We start from the raw sequence: 14,366 nt of genomic DNA, 5'->3' as shown, positions 1-14,366 counted from the left end.
AATCAAATATGCAGATCGTTCTCACCCAGGCACTCAAAATGCTTCTGAATAATTGTGACAAATGATTGTGCCAGCCACCCAGTGCTCCATCTCATTTATTGGTCACGACGACACCATGAGGATACATATTTTAATCTCCTTTTTATACAGGTGCAAACTCAAGCCTGAAAGATTTCCTAATTTTTCAGATTCTGCAATACTTGGCACTAAATTATTAATAATAACAGTTAACCCAATTATTAGGTGCTTAATGAGCTTTCTGTGCATAGGCACGAGGCTCAATTTTACATAAAATTATCTCATTTAAACCTCACAGCAGTAATCTTGCAAGGTAGATACAAATCAAGGGATTCATGGTTCGTTGAGTATCTTGCCTAAGATCACACACCAGGATTGAAGTAATAGGACTCTACCGTGTAAGCTCTAGTCATTATCCGATAGCGCTTTCAGTACCTTTATTTAAAGGTACATGTGGCAAAGCTGGAATCAGAATCCAGGTTTATCATTATGAATTCCTTTCTCTTTGTGATTGGTCTATATTGCCACTTGTTCTGGAAGGTTTCCTATTAACTAAATGATCCCACCATGACCACCCTAATCCAGCACCCCGATTTTGACACTAATGCTAAAGCAACTGATTATGAGACCCTAGAATGCAGATATTTATGATGGTAAGTTTCCCCCCGCCCCAAGCATCAAGATGAGCGTATACTCACCCTGGGGTTCCTGGTAAGCATTAAATTACCTTTTAAATTAAGTAAGAGAAAAATCAAGTGAATCTGGTCTAAGAGAAAAACTATTTTGTCACCTGAAAAGAGATTAAAAACTGAGACTTGTTCCTTTATTTTCCAGAATATTACCTTACTTCTAAAAACTCGTAAGTTCTTCATTCATAGTTATAACTGTGTCGTTGTCTATACACTCGTGTGAGAAAACCTGGGATATTGAAGCTATGTGCCAAAAATGTAGCGTCTCTTAAAAAGAACCAAAACAGCTGATTTGCCATCTCGTGTAAATGAATCACACCGCCAGAAAATGGTACCGCCCGATAAGCCGGGGAAACGTATTCCACGAATGATTTTCTCGTCAATCTGTTTTCCTTCTTTATCTTCCCCTCTTTTGAGTTTTTTCTAATCTCATCCCTCCCTTCTTGCTCGCACTTGGAGCTAAAGATGAATAACTTGGGTAACGGGAAGTTTTCAGCCTAGCAGATTTTACGAGCAAGATGGTTAGCACCCTCATTTGGGATTATCCTCTCCACTCAGAGCAGCGAGCATCAGTAGCCAAGTTTTAGGCGCCAAGAGCACGATGAGCAGCTTTCCCCAACTCAAACACCCCCTCCGAGTGGAACGTCTCTTTTTCATTTCTAGGATGAAAGCTTTGATCAAAATGGGCCACGGAGCCAATGTGTCATCATATTTTAGTATATACTCGAATACGTGGGGTTTGGTTTTGTTTTGGTCTACCTTTGATCTATTTTCCCCTATTACTTTTTCTCCTCGTGATAAGGAACTGAGTAAGGCATCAAGTGAAAACTTGATGTCTTCTGGAAAACGTGGGAAAGAGGTGCGTGAGTAGTCAGCATTTTGAGTAAAAGTGGCTGGTTAACATAAACATTTGTGTTTTAAGAAGTAGTGATCAAGGGATCAGAAATACTTTTGTAGTGTATACCTGTCATTGCTTAATTCAGATGTACTCCGTATAATGATTCTAAAAGGCTATTTCCTTTGTATTTTAAAACTTTAAGCACTGTTTTGTGTTCATCAGTTTGAATTTCACTATTCCCAACATTTGACCACAATACATATTTCTAAGCCCCCAAAAAAGAAAAAAAAATGACAAGAAGTGGCCATTCATACGAGACCAGCTCTGGAGAATCCATGTTATATATATGGTTTAGACCCCTCAGGGCAGATCCCCTGGGTATCCATCAAGAGATTTCCTTTTTATTTTGTGTGAACTTTTGTGCATAACTGCATTTTGTTGAGGAAATGTTCCTTGGTCTTTGTCAGAATCTCAGGAGTGAAAGAAAGCGTCCTGGAGAGTTTTTCTACCTCTCAGTAGAGAGAGAAAGTGATCCCACTTATTTCTTTTACTCTGCATAAATTGAAACCAATTTCATTTCAACTTTATTTTGTAAAGTAGCACTTATCAGAGAACCAATTTCTGTTCTTGTAAAATATACAGACATGTAGTGAAAATTCAGGGTACCAGTAAAGAGCCTAGTGAAATCTACCTGGTGTTTATTATCCTTCCTGTGGAAAAAGTTATTATTCACAGAAGTGTTATGTTACATTCCGTGGTCAGTCATCAAACAAGGAAGGAATAAACACGATTCTTCACAGTTTCATCATGGGTATGCGCCTTGCTCAAAATGTATTAAAGGGGAGTATTTTCATCATGCTATTACTGAATAATTAAATTAGGCCAATGTTCTGTGGATGTGGAATAATGTAATTTACTTTGTTGAATGATTAGCCAATCAGATTTCTCTCATTTTCTAAGGCAATGGATTGACTAAAATGTGACCATAAACAAAATAGATTTTATTAGGCATAATCTACTTTGTAAACAAATGAAATTAATTCTTTGCCTGACCTAAAGCTTTGAAAATGAAAGACCAAAATTGAACACATGCTTCCAATTTTGGTTCTGTTACTAAGATGACACTTAATATAAAAGTTACAATTTAACTTCCCCTCAAGTATTCCATACTTGATACTAAATGACTCTTAGAAATATGTTCATCAACAGATGGGAGCCACTTATGGCCTCATAAACTCCAAAGCAAGTGAAATTATCTCAGCAAAATAGAAAGATTACAAGGAAGCCTCATCTGGTTATCTCAGAGATGATTAATGCATTGCATATTGGTTCAATGGTGCAATGAATATTGACAGATAATCACCCTTCCTCATATGAAAGAAATACGGAGGAGATGAATGCTACTCATGTAGGTTTTTAATCAATCAATAAGCAATTTTAGTACGTGCCCTATGCTTGGAGCTGAACTCAGTGCAGCGAGATGTGGAGCAAAGTGCCAGCACAGACCCTGTTCTAAAGGGATGGTCTGTCTTGGAAGAGAAGACTGACACGCCTTGCGTGCTGCCCAGGGTGACAGGCTGTGTTATGCTTACTTGCTTTTAACCGCCCGGTATAGATACTGTGGGAGTTCCGAGAAGTCAACAATCAATGAAAAGTGGCCAAGGAAGGATCATGGAGAACTTGAAACCAAACTTATTTAGATTTGGTTCAGCAGGAAATATAATGTGCTGGCAGCGAAGTTTTGGGAATTGAGAAATGACCTCAGGAATATTAGTGTGGAATCTTCTTAAAACCATATCCTGTGTTTTCGTTTTTGCTCTGTCTCCAGTGGTACCAGCCACCAATCTCTCCCCAGGCTACTCTGCTTCCCCGTCCTGCCAGGCCCCCAGTCCCGTTCTCCCCTGGGCCGGGAGAGTGAGCTTTATAAAACGTCAGTCACATCGTGCTATTGCCCTGTCTGAAACCTCCAGTGGCTAATACTACACTTCTCATGAGATCCAGCATCCTTCCCGTGATCTCCTCGATCTGAGTGTCCGACAAGATATGGTCCCACCCTCCTCTTTGATTTTGTCTTGTGTCACTGTGCCCTTCCCGCTCATGGGACAACCACACAGGCCCTACCCTCTGTCCTTCTGCCTGGCCTGGCTCATCCCCTTGCGAGGACCCTTTGCGCTCGCTGCCCCTGCCCGAAATGTTTGTCATTCAGATCTCTGCTCCACCCGCTTCTCCCCAAATAGATCTTCCTCGGCTGTCTATTTCATGCAGTCTCTCCATTCCCCACCCTCCGCCCCCCCCGCTACTCACATTTTTTCACATCAGTCTGCTTTAGTGTTTGTTTCACACTTACCACCATGGACATTTTTCTTGTTTATTCATTTGTTTATTTGTCCATTATCTACCTCCACCCACAAGAACATAAGTGCCATAAGAGCAGGACCCCTTTCAGTTATTTGCTCGAAGGTGTTAAACCATACACATATTAGATGCTCAATAAATACTTCTCAAATGAATGCCTTGCTTAATTCATTCTGCAGACAGCCAGTGACAGTAGTCTGGGCATGAAAAAATGTGTGCAAGTTCTATGGTGATGGTGGTAGTGAACACTTCAGAGAAAAAATTAATAGAATTTGGTGTCTGAATATGGGAAGTGAAATAACAGTCTAAGACAGAGATTAACATGAGGCCCCCGGGGTTCCTGCAAAAAGGCAATACTCTCAGTAGAAATATAAAAGTCATGGTTAAAAGCCACATTTTATGAGTATATACTGCATATGGGGCATTATGTATGTATTTCATTTATTTTTCACAACTCCATTAGGTACGCGTCATTCTCTGTTTTATAGATGGGTCAAGAAAAAACTGAGTCAACTACCACAAGTTGTTCAGTTAGAGATCCTATTCCAGTGAGTGAGGTTGATTTGGTAGAAAAGTACTGGTTTAGTAGTAATTGACAATTGCACATTAAGCAACATGTGCCTATTCATCGCAAACCCACTCTCCCCACTCATCCTCTTCCTACGACCTCAGTCCAGGAGCTTTCCTTTAACTAAAGAGGACTGGAGCCCTGGCAGGGCTCAAGACAGGCAAACTGACCCTCCCTGCCATTTCGTATCAAGATACCCCTCCCCTCTCAGGAGGGAGCATGCTCTGATCCCGGGAATCTCAAAGGATGGATCATGAGTCACAGGCGAAGCAAGAGGGTTTTCCCACTGGTCTGAGGACTGATCTAGAAGTGCGAGTCTTGTCTTTGGTGTTCACAGGTGGCTGATGCTCAAATCCATCTAGTTTCAGTTACCATACTGGCGGTAGGCTAGTTACCAGTGGCCTTCAGTTACGGAGACCCTAAGAGAATTCCCTATGTGGAGCCTGAGACTTCCTTCCGCAGGTTGGGCACAGTGTTCCCTTGAATGGGGGGTAGGTAGAATCAAGAAGCTGTGAAATTACTTCTGAGCCAGTTACACCGAGATGTGTTTGCTCCATCCAAGGAGCAGATTACAGAATTATAGTGAGGCAAGGGAGGTGATGATGCCATGTCCGAAGGACCGTCAGAGAATTATGCTTGCTGGCTTGATGATATCAGTGTCTCTATAAATAGGTTAGACAGAAAATCCTGTCCATCAGGACTGGATATGAGAGAATTGTGATTGGGTATCAACACGAGCCCTGCCCTGCCCTCCCACTTGGCATTGCTGTTCCCAGGGCTCAAGTAGCTTTGGACTAGTAGGTAATGGGTGGTGGAAGAGGCATTTGCCCAAGTATATGCTGCTTCCCGGGACTTGGACTCTGCCTAAAGAAAGCAACGGAAAGGGTTGCTCAACCTCCAGCACCAGCACCCGCGTTGGCCAGTGTCCCATTCACACTTACTGAGGCTGGGCTGCAGATGGCAGCCGCCTCTCTGTGACCCTCCCGTGTCCACTAGGAGCTCATTCTATACCAGCTCTGGGGAATGAGGCTGTATAGACACTGAAGACCCCCAGCCTCGGGCTAAAGGATCAGGACCAGTGCCGCTCCTACCTGGCCTTGCGAAGGAAGGGGGACCCAAAGGAGAATCCATGGCCAGGATTAGTCTTAGTCGATGTTTCCATGACATCTTGAATCAAGTAGAGTCATCTACAGGAGAAACAACTCATTTTGGAAACCCCGAAATGCCTCAAAATTTAGATTAAAATAATATAAATATAAATTAAAATAAGATAAGATAAAACCGATAAAATGGAGCACAAAAGAGAAAAGAGATACAAATATGCATTTTAATCATCACTTTGTTTCAGTAGAGATGTCTTCCTTCTGAGGCCCTCATCTCATAACTCACTCTGCTGCCCCTTGCCTCTCTGTCCTTCTTTGCTGTGAGTTTATGTCTTACTTTCTCCCTTTGCATTCCTTCTCACCCTGATATCCCCGAAGGAAACCCCAGTCGGCCTGGCCTCAGGATCGCCATGGCATGATCTGGTGCCTGAGGCCACTCTGTCTTCCTAGTATAGGGCCAGAAGCCACGGTGGCACTGAAGCCTGAGGGGCCTGCTGTGGACTGAGAGGGTTGGACCAGGCTTGGGGGAGGCAACCTTGGGTAAAGCTGAGTTGTCAAACAGGCAGGCAAGTAAGCCAGAGGGGCCTGTGTGTCGCTCAAAAATGCTGACACAGACAAATCTGATCTGGGCCTGGCAGATGCTTAACCAAATAAGACGAATGGAATGTGTTCCTGCCAATGTCACTGTTGCTCTCACAGCATGGCCGTTCCCAGAACTCAAGTGGCTTTGGACTGGTAGGCAATGAATGGGAACGAAACAGGCCATTGAGCGTATGCCGCTTCCTGGGACTGAGTTCTCGCCCATGCCACTTCCACCATTGCCTTGATGTAGCTGTTCTCTTGGACTCTGCTTCTCTTTAAGGCTCATGTGTTGTTTTGTTTTTTTGCTCTTTACCAATAACGAGCCAATCCTCTCTGTGTTTTCCATTCTACAACCAGAGGGGAGATGGATTAATGGATTTAGCTAGTCACTGTCAACACACCTGAGCAGAAGCGATTGATCCAAACTTTCTCACTGGTTGCCAGCTGGCCTACGGATCAGCTGTCCTGAAAGCAGGTGCTCGCTCCTAATTAGTGTCCACCCCCATCACTTCGTACGGGAATAGGGCCTATTGCTCTGGTCATTTCAGTCTGAAGCTGGGAAGGCGGGCCTTCTGCATGAGCTGCCCAGTGTCAAGGGAAAACCAGAGAAGAAAGGCACAGAGACAGGATGTGTTAACATTTTGAAGAAACCTACTATGTGTCAGGCACTCTACTAGGTACTTTGAAACTGCGTTTATCTAATACATTCTCAAAAAGACTCCTTTTTTTTTTTTTTTCCTGCCACCAGAGTGTCCGAATCAGAGGGCTGATATTTTAGGATGGCCCTGGGTAAATGGGTCCGGAGAGGCTTTTTTGCTCAAAGTTGGTTCTAGGTTGTAGGGCTGCCTGCTCTGGGCAAGAGAATTCTTAGAAATCTATATTCAGCTCAGTAGGACGAGATTCCATAAGGGGTTCCTTTTCTCAGCCTTATTTTATACATATGTATAAACTCACACCATGAATATTTCCAAAGGGCAAGTGACACTTCCAAAGAGCAAAGTGTTTGAGATCTCGGATGCCAGCCAGTGCCATCACTTCCTTTTCAACATGTCCAAGAACAAACATTAGGATCCTCACTTTAAAAATGGGAAAACAGAACCAGAATGTTAATTGACTCCCTGTAACAACACTGGCTGTGCCTTTGTAAAATTCTCTCATCTCTTAATATTTCCTTGCATTTTGGCCAGACTTCCAGCTGACTATCAACACCTGTGACTCACTGCCTGAAGGAGTTTACCCTGGCTTCCTGTAGAGCTGGCGAGCATTGCCAGACCTCTTCCCTGTAGGAGCCTCCAACCATGGCTGATGGGATTTGGTGGGATAACTCTGGAGCTCTGAAGGTTCCCCAGGAGAACTGAGATCCAGTTCCTCCTGTGCTAACTTTCTTTAAAATTCACCCTATCCTCTCTGCCTTCTCTTCCCTATCTTACTTTCCTATTATCCTACAGTATTTGCCAGAAGCAACTCCAAATTAGCCACTTGCCTCAAATCTTTGACTCAAGGTCTGCTTCTAGGGAAACACAAATAAAGACACTGACCTACAGTCACCCAGCTAATAGGTGGAGAGCCTGGTTGACCTGACTCAAAATTAAATGTTCTTTATACTTTGTGGATCTATCCAGCCACCATGTTCCAGGCCTCACGATGGCTTTCTTCTCTCTTGCACTTAATCTCCATCCTATGGAAGCAGCCCAGCCTTCTCCTCCACTGCTGACCTGGGGCTCTGGCCCTCCCTGGCCCCCTGGTCCACCCTGAGTTGGTCCCCAATTCCACTATCACCTCATGGACTCATTCCCCTTGCTTGCTAATCCAGACCTATAACACCAAAAAAGAGACAGAAAAAGAGGGAAGGAAGGAAGGAAGGAAGGAAGGAAGGAAGGAAGGAAGGAAGGAAGGAAAAGGAGGAGGGAGGGAAGGAAGGAGGAAGGAAGGAAAGAAGGAGGAGGAGGAAGGAAGGAAGGAAGGAAGGAAGGAAGGAAGGAAGGGGGAGGAAGGAAGAAGGAAGGAAGGAAGGAAGGAAGGAAGGAAGGAAGGAAGGAAGGAAGGAAGGAAACTTTACACATAGGCTTCCAACTCAGGGCAGCAGGCTTCCTCTTCCCCATTATACCGCTGAAAACAAGAGCAAGAAATGTCCAGCAAGTGCCTTTTCTGGAAGAAGTGTCAGAGTCAAGGTTGCCCCCCATGTCTCCTCCAGAACCCTCTCAGATACACACACTCCTGTGGTTCATCTTCAACGCAAGGGGATGAACAGCTGGTTGACAATTACTAATTTTTAGAAAACTCAATACCAACTTGGAGATATTAAAGAGGCCTATTCCAAATCGATTAGATATCTAGAATTGCAGTGAAATATCAAAATCCTTGCACTGCAACATCCGCTTCTCTCCTTCTTTTACTGTAAATATCATTGACCGTATTCGTCACTCTCCTCCCCATGGGACACGTGCAGACACACCCCAGAGAGAACATTGTGAGGATCAAACATTCGGAATGGATTTCACATTATTGCGCTGCAGCCCCTCGGTAAAGTTTTGAGTTTCTTTAAAAAGCAAAGTGTTGTGCTCATTCTTCCTGGGGCAGAAGTGGAGAACTGGACTCTGTTCCTGACTCCTCCACTCACTCCACAGGGGGACCTTGGGCAAATTATTATACAAGTAATTTTAATTTGTCCATAAATTTGAAAACAATAGCCTCATTTTTCTCAGGATAACTTAGAAGAAAGATAAAATGATAAATCTACAAAAACACAATGGACTCCTTGGACAGAAGCCTTACCTACGTACCTACATTGAGGTTACGTCTGTTTTCCGGTTCTGCTGGTTTCGCCAAACCAGGGAACAGCACCATTCTCAGTAGAACCTTCCCGCTTGATGTTGCCATCATGCCACATCCTCAGCGTTCATCTTTACATTCCTTTGGCTTTAAGGGGAAGAAAAAGAGAGAGAGGAATTAAATCCAAAATTGAAAGAACTGGCAAATGAAATTAGAATTTCAATCCTTGCATCCAAGGTGACTGTAGAAACGAGCTTGTTGGACCCGCTGGAATAACCTCTCTACTGAAACCGTTGTTTTGGGTTCAAACAGCTTCAGTGATTTAAAGATGGCAGCTGAGAGAGAACTAAAAGTCACTAGTTTCTCTCCCCCTCCCCCCTCCCCCCCCCACCCCGCTAGCTCCAAGTGTTCATTATTTCTTCCTGGGACTGTAGGGGTTCTTTCTTCTGTTTTCTTTCATCGTCCTTATCGCCACTCCCACTGATTTTTTTTTCTTTTCAATTTCTGTCTCTCAGTTGTCTCCTGCCTTCTTTCTTCCACTCACCTTTATCCCCACTGAGCGCTTATCATAGACTCTTAACTTTGTTGTGTTTTAAGTGAGTGAGAAGAGGAAAACAAGACTTAAAAAGCAGAGGAAGAACATTAATATTCACCTAGAAAATGCTTATCACATAGAGATGCTCATAAATATTTAAGGAATAAATCAATAAAAATACCTAATATTTATAAAGAACATACTTTGTGTTAAGCACTCTACACACACTTCCTATCATTCAACTATGCTGCAAAGTAGATGCTATTATTATCCCCATTTTAGAGACAAGGAGGCTGAAGCTTAGAGCTAAAATAGGTGAGCCAAGGTTGCTCTGATAGAAAATGATGGAGAGAGGGGCCACAAAACCAGGGCCACATGACTCAAAAGTCCCAGTTCTCAACTACTGTCCTCTCTTGTGACAGACATATGCTTTATGCTTTACTTACATCAATTCATTAAATGGGCATTAAACAGGGAGTAAATTGCTTGATGTACACTGCAGCTGAAAAAAGCCACGAATGAGTAAGCCCAAGGTTGGAAAGACAGCGTTAGTAGGGGCTGTGTTAACTTGGGCTGGTTATGTAAACTCCCTGAGCTTCGAGTCCTTCATCTGTAAAATGAACATAGCCTATCTCGTTGGGGTTGATGCAGTGGTTAAATTAGCTTGCTCCATTCCCCTGGCCTTTTAACTAGGCAAACAAAATGAAGAAGAATATTTTAGAGAGATGAAATAAGTCACAGAGACAGGAAACAGAAGAGATTTTGCACGGCACACACTTTCTCCAAGAAACCCTCCCCGCCCTCCAAGCTGGGATTGAACCCCCCTTTTTTTGCCCTCCTAGCATCACCTCCTTCTGGTCTTGCCACCTGCCCTAAGCTTAGTAATTCTGTTTTCTTTTCTGTATCTCCCTCCCCTCCCCGGCCCCTGAGGCTGTCCCAGAAGAGCAGGGACCTATGACTTGGTGGCTATGCCTCCAAAATGCAGCCCAGTGCCTGGCACCGAATAAGTGCTTGGGAAACATTTGTTCAGTGAATAAGTGAAAATGGAAGAGCAAGGGGTGAATATGGAGGAGACGGCTGATGGCGCTGGATATTCGGACTGTAGGCCTCACACTCCTCCCCCATTGTCCCAATGTCCTGGTGGAAATGCAGTCCATCTTCATCCCTCTCATAATGAAGCAATCGGCTTCTGAAGCCCTTGACCTAAGATTTGAGAGGAACAGCTGTGCACAGAGTTACCAGATGGAGACACACTGGTTTGCATCCTCAGAAAGGACCCGCTTTCAAGTGTCCCACCCACTGCCCTCATCGCCCTTATTAACCACTAGAAATAACTGGGGCTTCGGGATGGTATGAAGAAATCTAACTGCGCTCATATCTAGATAGAAGATAAATCTCAAAAGATACATTACTTAAAGTAATGCTATATAAATAAAAATGTCAAAACTCGGGGCGCCTGGGTGGCACAGCGGTTAAGCGTTTGCCTTCGGCTCAGGGCGTGATCCCGGCATTATGGGATCGAGCCCCACATCAGGCTCCTCTGCTGTGAGCCTGCTTCTTCCTCTCCCACTCCCCCTGCTTGTGTTCCCTCTCTTGCTGGCTGTCTCTATCTCTGTTGAATAAATAAATAAAATCTTTAAAAAAAAAAAATGTCAAAACTCTGTGATAGGAAGGGGCACAGCTAATCACCAATATTATCATCATCAAATGTAGCTGTTAATTGCCCACGAAGTTCCCCCCACAACAGGCACAGGCACTGTGGACACTCTGACCTCAGGAAAAAAACAAAACAACTGGGCTCAGGCAATGTCCCTTTTCCTCAAGCTGTGTGCCTTAAACAAGTTACTTAATGTTTCTGAGGTTCATCTGTAAAATGGAGTAGAAGGTGACCGTAGCGATAGGTGGTGGTGTGTTACGGGTCTGGCACGTGGCAGGCACTCAGGACCAGCAGATGTTGTGATCATTATGGCAGCTCTAAGTAACGCCTTCAAGGCCCATAAATTCAGCTAGCGCCTCCCCCAACCAACAACTTCCAAATCTGTATTCCCAGCTCTGGACTCCTAACACCGACACCCCTATCTCTCAAGGGCACCTCAAACTCAAAAGGTCTGAAACTGAAGATAGTGAATACCCACCCCACCCCATTGCCTCCCATGGGACCTGCTTCTCCCTCTCTGGGAAATGGGGAGCCATTCCTTACACATCTTTTGCCCCCTCTCTTCCACTCTTATGGTCTGACCAATTTCCTAAGTTTACTTCAAATAATTCCCTTTTTCTGCATTCTTACCTCATTGTCTTGGTTCCTGTCCTAAGAATTCCTGGTGGACTGTCACAATTGTCTTTTACATCTAGACCTGCTTGCCCCCAGCTGCACCTCCCCACTGCTGCTGGAATGTTCATTCTAAGTCCCTGCCTTATGGAAAATCCCTGTCATCTATATGGTAAAGTCCAGACTCTTTATATGGTCATGAGGAGTCAATCCCAACCTCAATTGCCTCTCCCTCTTATCTGCATCTGGTCCCCAAGGGTCTTCTCACTGTCAGCTTGTATAGTCTTTCCCATCCCTGGCTTGTTGACCTACAACTTCCCAGTATCCTCCCAGATTCATCCCAGACATCACTTCTCTGTGAAATTTGCTCCCCGAAATTTCTTCTGACAAACTAAGTATTCTTGTCTCTGTTCCCCAATACCATATGTATCCTTTCATTATGGCAATTATCACATTTTTTTCATAAACTGCTTATTTTTATCAATCCAATTAAACTTTGACCTCCTCAAGGGACTGTAAAATTTTATCTATTTTATCTTTGTTTATACAATGCCAAACACAGCATATAGTAGTAGTTCAACATATGTGTGATGCATGAATGATCAAGTCCTTCAATTACATAACAGCATAATAGCAGAGAAAGTCTTACAGAAGTACAATACTTGTCAACTGCATAAAGCCAAAGTGAGTTAATTGCCCAAACAAAGGGAAGTACAAGAATGATATTGCTCTTTACTTCAATTAAATTCAAAACATATGTTTATTCAAGAGACTATTCTAGAGGCCAGTGGAAATTCTACAGATTTATAACACTGCACACTGACCTTTAATAAGCTTAAAATAAATGGGAGAGATAGTCATCTAAACAACCAACTATAACAACTAACCAGGGTAAAATAAAAGGTGCTCAACAAAAGACTTAACACTTATGCCCTGCTGTCCCACTTCCGCTCCCCCAGTCTCCATTAGCATGCCGCTGAGCTTTTGCCACTATGGTAATAGACTAATTAATTGTGTAATTATTTGCTTAGGGTCTTTTTCCCTATAAGAATATCAGCTCCATGTGGGCAAGGATCGCATTTGTCTTACCCAGCCCACCCTCCTGGGCATCTAGCCCTGTGCCTAATGTGTGGTAGACCCTCAGTGAGTTTAGAGGGAGAGAGAAGAGCAATTAATGTCAATGTACAGAGCAGGCATATGGAAACAGAGGCCTTAAGAGCTAAGAACAAAGCTTTCAGGTTTACTGCAGACTTCATGAATAGTCCACAATTTTTTTCCATTAGATTTCTTTGAATACTCGTTTTTTTCATCCGTAGTGATCTGTCTTTTAACTGACTTGGCAAGCATAGCCATTCTTCAAAGGTATTTATGGGAAACTATAGCTTTCTGCCTTGGTGTGCAATTTAGCTGTAGCTAAGAGAGTTTTCCCAATGAGAAAATCAAATAACAATGTGAGCTGGAATAAAATCACTTTTTTTCACAGGTGGTACAGACTAAATGCTAACGTTGTTTTGAATAGAGCAGAATCCCTTGCTGGAGTTGTGGGTGTTTTTCAGGGGGAAAGCAGGATTTTCTATCAGCCTAGGAGATTTGGAAAGTCCCAAGCAAGGGGGAGAACATGAGTGGAGGGTGGTGAGAGCCCAGTGGAAGCAAGTAGAAGACCGTATGTGTCAAGACAGGAGCAGAGCACAAAGTGACAAGCCCAGTGGTAACAGGCTGCCGAAGCCAGCTGAGGAATCCGGACTTGGGTTTATATATAGTTGAGCCAGTTCCAGATTTTAAGGGATGAAAAGCAAAATGTTTTAGGAAGACTTATTTGGCAATAATTTTCAGGGAGACCAATTAGTAGGATACTAAAGAATACCCAATTAAGAGATAATAAATGAAAAAGATTTTTAAGAGGCATTATGAGATGTAAATTAACCAATTTACTTTCTGATTGTTAAAGCATCTCTCAGATTTTGTGAGTGGGTGGCCAGAATGTAATAGAACCATTTCAGAAATAGAAAAAAGCGCAGGAGGAGCCACTTTGGGAAGGAACAAGATACGTTTGGCTTTATAGACATTTGCTTCGGGGACAAGCAGAACGAGGTGTCCTGAAGGAAAATTGGGGTGGAAGAGTCTACTCTTTTTATTATTGTTGTTATTGTTATCGGCATGATGATGGTGGTGGTGGAAATTCATCAGTATAAGCTTCAAATTTAAAATAACGTTATCTCATAGCCATATTATGGAAGCAGCCCAAGTGTCCATTGACTGATGAATGGATAAAGAAGATGTTGTGTATATACACATACACACACACACACACACACACACACACCCCAGAATATTGCTCAGCCATAAAAAAGAATGAAATCTTACCATTTGCAACAACATGGATAGATATAGAGGGTATAATGCTAAGTGAAATAAGTCAGTCAGAGAAAGACAAATACCCTATGATTTCATTCATTTGTGGATTTCACCCAAATGTGGAATTTAAGAAACAAAACAAAAGAACAAAGGGGGGAAGAAAGAGACAAACCAAAAAATGGACTCTTACCTATAGAGAACACACTGATAGTTACCAGAGGGGAGGTGGGTGGGGGATGGATGAAATACGCAATGGGGATTAAGAGTATACTTACCATGTGA

The 14,366-nt window shown here is 43.1% G+C and overlaps 1 protein-coding gene and 1 long non-coding RNA gene across 4 annotated transcripts in view; one reads left to right on the top strand and one right to left on the bottom strand.

The window, feature by feature from the left end:
- Positions 1-14,366, bottom strand: part of LOC109489182 — a 72,874-nt gene that overhangs the window by 3,624 nt on the left and 54,884 nt on the right. For all 3 annotated transcript variants that reach the window (XR_004620350.1, XR_002142134.1, XR_004620351.1), the window contains 2 exons: positions 8,937-9,072; positions 5,560-5,655 (listed from right to left, as the gene is read on the bottom strand). This is a non-coding gene — a long non-coding RNA (uncharacterized LOC109489182). The remainder of the gene's footprint in view (positions 1-5,559; positions 5,656-8,936; positions 9,073-14,366) is intronic.
- Positions 1-14,366, top strand: part of CHST9 (carbohydrate sulfotransferase 9) — a 194,544-nt gene that overhangs the window by 171,757 nt on the left and 8,421 nt on the right. The window lies entirely within an intron of this gene.

This window comes from Ailuropoda melanoleuca, chromosome 14 (assembly GCF_002007445.2).
Source record: "Ailuropoda melanoleuca isolate Jingjing chromosome 14, ASM200744v2, whole genome shotgun sequence".
Classification (NCBI taxonomy): domain Eukaryota; kingdom Metazoa; phylum Chordata; class Mammalia; order Carnivora; family Ursidae; genus Ailuropoda; species Ailuropoda melanoleuca.
This window is presented reverse-complemented; position numbering and strand designations above follow the sequence as displayed.